We start from the raw sequence: 6,053 nt of genomic DNA, 5'->3' as shown, positions 1-6,053 counted from the left end.
CCTTTCTGCCCAAACCTAGATATTGCATCAGGGGGAGTGGCCTAGAAGAGTTCCAGAGAAAACGTAACTCTGGGGAGCTTGAGAATCTGCTTAGCGGAGATACCTGGATCACAGGCTTTCTCCTACAGGGCCCCAGATGTCCCTAGAGGCCAGTGAGCAGGCAGGATTATCTTCCCCCACCCCCAGCCTTACTAAATAGCTGTCTTCTTCCAAGTCTCCTTCTGTGAGTTCATTCAAGCTGAGTACTGATTAGCTCTTTTTGTTAATATATATCCACTTAAGAAAAAGTACAGAAGTTACAAAAATTTTCAATACCTTTCTAAAAGTCAAGAGGTGAAGAATAATATTCATATTTATATCTGCATGCATTTGCAAAAAGAAAATCCGAAAGGAGATATAGGAAACAAGGTTGGTTATCTTGGGGCAGAGAGAGATTTGGAAAGATGCAAGAGAAGAATAGGAATAAGACTTTTGACAATTTTTTAATACTGATTACTGAACCATGTGAATATATTACTAAAAAAATTAGAACTAATTTTAAAAATTGGAAGGAAAATTTTATGATAGGGAGGTTTGGCCCCTTAAAATTCAGCTCTTTACGTACATATATATATAAAAAGAAAAAAAACATTCAGCTCTTTAAGGACTCTGAATCACCCTAATGTGATGCAAATACAGTAAGCAGAATGAACATGAGTTTCAGAGTACAACATATTTTGGTCCCACTTTCAGAACTTATTTGTAACATAACCTTGGGAAAGTCAATCATTTATTTATTCATTCAACCAACAATCACTGAGGGCCAACTATGGGCTAGATCCTGGGAATTCAACAGTCCATTCCCTCAACAAGAAGTTCACATTCAGTGGAAAAGAGGGACATGGGAATAATCATAAATCAATATTAAAAACAAAGTGACAGAAATATTCATAAGGGAATATAGGAGCACTAAGGAAAAACATGAACCATGTGAATATATATCCCAGCCAGTAGGATCACAGAAGGCTTCCTGGAGGAGGTGACTCTGGGGCTGAGTATTAAACTCTGAAAAAAATCAGCCAGGCATGGTGTGTTTAGGAAATCACAAGAAGTTTGGTATAACTGGAGAGCAAGGTTGAAGTGGCAAGAAATGGGGCTCAACAGCAGACAGAAACAGGATTCCAGGGAGCTTTGAATGCCTTGTTGAGGAGCTTGGAATTTATCCTGAGAGCAATGAAGGTCAAAGTAAGGGTAGAAAGCTCAAATCTGATCATGTCATTCCCTGCATTGTGCTTTGAGCTTTTTTTTTTTTTTAAGTTTTTGACTAGGGTGGAGAAAGCAGTGCAGGGCGCCAGATTGGAGGTAGAAGGGTCAGGCGGGAGCTATGGCAGTCATCCAGGTGAGAGATGTTGTTGTCCTCCACCGAATTTCCCACGTCTATATAAAGAAATGACCGAATTCAAAAGATAAAGGAGGTAGAACTGACAGCTCCTGGATGCTGAGTGGATTGGGAGGGTGCGGGAAGAGGAGCCAAACACGACTTTCAGGTTCTGGGTTTGGGTCATTGGGTGGATGGCAGCACCTCAACTGAAATAATGGAGGGTGGGGTGGGGTCAGGACTGGGGGTGGTGCAGAAAAAGGCTGCATGTGTTCAGCTTGATACATTTGAATTTGAGATGCTTATATGGACAGGAGAAGTCTCCAGTATGTAAATAGTCTTTGTCTGAAGTTGATGGGTGTCAAGGGTATGGTACCATCTCCCCTACCTCCAGCAGTTCAGTGGTAGCTGAGACCACTGGGAGAGATCATCCAAGAAGCTTATGTAGATTCAGGACGGCTGTGGATGTGCCCCTGAAGAAGACCCACATTTACAGAGTAGGGCAAGACAAAAGAAATACGGAGATTCAGGGGAAAAAGAAATAGGTCAGAGAAGTGGTCCTGGAAACAATGAAGCATAACGTGCTTATCAAGGAAGAGTACAGAAGAGAGGTCCAGTGAGTTAATCATTGAAAAATGTCCTCTGGATTTCACAACTGGAAGGTTGTTTGTAAACTCAGCAAGAGGAGTTTCAGTGGAAGGCTTGGAGCAGAAGCTAGATAGCTGAAGGTTGAGGAGTAGATGGAAAAAGTAGTGCTCTTCTGATGCAAAAGGGAGGAAAACAACTCCATGAGCCTTGTTTTCTTCATTTATAAAATAGGTACAATAATGCCTTTCATAATAGTTGTGGGAATTAAAGAAGAATGCACACAGAGCACATTAGCACAGTACAGGAATCCAGTAGGGATTCACAAATGGTTTATCAACCATTTGTTACATTAATAATATTAACAATAAATAAATTAGGGACTTATTTGCTCTGACTGGCTGGCCCTTTGCTAGCTGCACATCTTTCAGTTCGGCTCATGGACCAACAAAGAAAGGCTTTTAGTTGAAGGGATCTAGTAGAAAGCAGTAGTTTAAAAGCATGGGCTCTGGAGCCAGATTGCTTAGGTTGGCATTCAGGCTCTGCCGCTTACTGTGTTTCTTTCGACAAGTCATTTAAACTACCTTAGTGTTCTCATCTGTAAATTGGGAACAATTATAATAATACCTAACTCAAGGCTATTGTGAGGACTAAATGAGATGGTACGCTTAGAACAGGCTGTGGCACAAAGTAAATGTACTGTAAACATTGGCTGAGTATCTTATTACTATACCATAGTCATGAACACTTGGTGCATATTCTCCTTGATCTCAGCCCAGTGGCTAAATCTGTGCCTTGACCTCTGGTCACTGGCTGCTTGTACACAGTATCTCACTGCTGCCCTAGCGTCTGATCCTGTCCTGCCTTGCCTTTAGGTCTGGGGACCTAATTTGGAGTGCTTCATACATGGCCTCAACATCTGTCCTCAGTCCTACCTTTGTTCTCCCAGTATTGGCTTCCTGATTCCTCTCTCCTGAATCCATTTCTGTTCGCAGTTCCAGCATGTCAAAAGTTAACAATATAAGCCAATGTGTATTGGGTATCTACTATCTGCCAGGAATTGTCCTAAAGGCTTTCCACACACTATATACATTTTCATATATTATGCAACAGACTTGCAAGGTAAGATTTGATTCTTCACTTTGCAGATGAGGACACAGAACTCAGGGAAATTAACTTACTGTAGATCACAGAGGGAGTCAGGAATGGAAACAGGAATTCTAACTGAGGTCTGCCTAAGTCCAAGTTCTTTTCACTCATCTTAACTGCCTCCCAGTTAGAACCAAAGGAATGCTCACAATGTGTCAGAAGGGCACAGAGGAGTGATCCAAGAGATTAGCAAAAAGATCCTAAAGTTCTCAGTAATGTAAAAATAAAATAAAATAAAAAGAGATTAGCGAAGACGTTAGAGAACAGGCAGCCCTGAATATGGGCTTCCAAGGATGTACCTATCTAGATTTGGGTAGGCGGGGGAGAGATGCATTCACTGCTCAGCATTCCAACTGGGAGAATGACTCGAGCAAGGCCAAGGATGGAAAGGTTGAGGGGAATACAGACTGAATTAGAGGATGAAAAGAAAAGCGTAAGTAAACAGAGAAAATGGAAAAAAGAGTAAGACTCCTTTAGCTATGCTGTGGATGAGGAAGGAGAGTTGTTCACCAAGCCTTGAGATCTTAAGACGGATAGTTAGTTCTACCCGGGCATGAGTCCCTGTCAAGACGACCCTGCCCAGCACTGCCATGCTCTGACAAGGCAGAAGGACCTTGCCAATCCTTCACAAGCCAGTGCAAGTATGTCCTGGCTCCGAACACCTCAAGGGGCACTGAGAGGAATGTTATCTATCAAAGCTTTTCAATGACAGTTCTTCTCAAGCCTGGGTCATGACCCAACAAGAAACTCAGACCATCCACCTCTGCCTGGGTCATATATCACTGGGTGAAGACTTCTGGAGGGCTGCCCCTAACCTTGCCTGAACATCTCTAAGTCTGACTTTGCCTTTCTCTTCTAACTCTGAGGGACTTTTTTTATACCATCTCATCAACTGGTTGTGATCTCTTGTCTATGGAACATGCCTAAAGCAAACTGTCCTCTCTCCTGTTGCCTGCACTTCTCAGGTTAATTTCCAGTGCCTTCCACAGAGTTGGAGGATCATCTATATCTGAAGATGAATTGCTGGAAGAATGGAGCTATTAACATTTCTTCTCGTAAGCAGGTGTGGTTCAGAAATAGGACGTTTTTCCCTCTATTACACTGTCTGCCACTTAAATTTCTGGTATTTAAATATGGAAGGAAAAGCAAGCAGATAAAAGGGCTTTACGGAGAGGTAAAGAGAGGCAGTTGGGAGGGATGGGAAGTTTGATGGCCACGGAGGAGACTCCTAAGCTCTATGTGCCATGTAGGGCCAGGACTAGAATGAAGCAAGGGAAGCACCTAGGGTGCAAAATTTGAGGCACTCACTCTTAGGGTTGTGCAAGTCCAGAATAGGCCCTGGTGTCCTGGCATGGACTACGTGGTCAATTACTCCATTCTAGTAACCCTCCCTTGTCCTACTGAACACGGAATACTTCCTTCTCTTTGCACCAAGATTCCCAAATATCTATGTCTTGTGTTTCTAGCACATCTGACATTCAGTTGTAACTATCTCAATTTTTTTTTTTCTTTCTAGAAGTAACAGGGAATCAAAACAGTGTAATTCCTCTTGTCTTAGACTGTTCTAACTCCTGCTTCCACCAAGTTTGCTCCAGGTGTAATTTCTACATACTTTCAAGCTCCAATTCTCAGGGCTCCTGCATCCCTTTTTCATCTCCTCTAGACATACTTCAGCTTTTCAACTTCCTCTCTAATGTTTATCATGTGGTCATCAGAAACTTAACCTCCCTTGACCTCAGTTGTTTTCTTAGGGAAACAATTCCTCAATAAAACACTTAAGTCTGCCAAACTGCCCTCCTTCTGTAGTTATAACTGATTTTTTTCTATGTGACATTCCCCGGACAACTCCTCTTAAGACAGAGAATCAGAGTTTATTCAGAATAGCCCTTTGTAGTTAAGTGTTCAACATTTAAATAAAACAACAAATACTATTTTAGTCAATTTTAAAATTTGAAAACCAGAAGCAATGTTCTATAATTGAAGATCTACATAATTTTCAATTGATTTTGGTTGCTGTATTTCATCCAATCTCTAGTTAATCCTAGTCATCCATGATTGTATTAAGTGGAGCACACAATATTGCCCAAAGGTCAATTCTATTAAAGGCCTCTTTTGATCATCCTATATAAATTAACACCTCACCCTTACTCTCCAACCGCCTCAACTGCTCTATTTTTAATTCATAACTCTTCTCCATTAGGTGTTACAGCACTAAAATATAAGTTTATGAAAACTTTGTCCATTTTCTTCACTATTATATCACTGGAACAGCCTGAGCAATCAAACACGTGAAGCGGTTTGGCTGGATGGATAGATGAATAATTATCTCCAAAAGCTAAATACACAGACACACAATCATATATATTAATAGATATAACAGTTCATATATTTTTTTCATCTTGACACCAGATTATCATATACTCTGATGAAATCAGTATTAGTTCTCTACAACATCCCCCTTGTCTCTAGTCTAGAAAGCATATCAAAACAAGTTTGTTTGAAACATATGAAAAAACACTCAACATCTCTAATCATCAGGGAAATGCAAATCAAAACCACAATGAGATATCACTTATCCCCAGTGAGAATGGCCTTTATCAAAAAGTCCCAAAACAACAAATGTTGGCATGGATGTGGAGAGATAGGAACACTCATACACTGCTGGTGGGACTGCAAACTAGTGCAACCTCTGTGGAAAAGAATTTGGAGATACCTTAAAGAGATACAAGTAGATCTACCATTTGATCCAGCAATCCCATTACTGGGCATCTACCCAAAAGAAAAAAAACATTCTATAAAAAAGACATCTGCACTCGAATGTTTATAGCAGCACAATTCACAATTGCAAAGATGTGGAAACAACCCAAGTGCCCATCAATACATGAGTGGATTAATAAAATGTGGTATATGTATACCACAGATTTCTACATAGCCACAAAAAACAATCGTGATCTAGCACCTC

The sequence above is a fragment of the Propithecus coquereli genome, unplaced genomic scaffold (assembly GCF_000956105.1).
Source record: "Propithecus coquereli isolate 6110/MARCELLA unplaced genomic scaffold, Pcoq_1.0 Scaffold12, whole genome shotgun sequence".
NCBI lineage: Eukaryota > Metazoa > Chordata > Mammalia > Primates > Indriidae > Propithecus > Propithecus coquereli.
Note: the sequence above shows the minus strand (reverse complement) of the source record.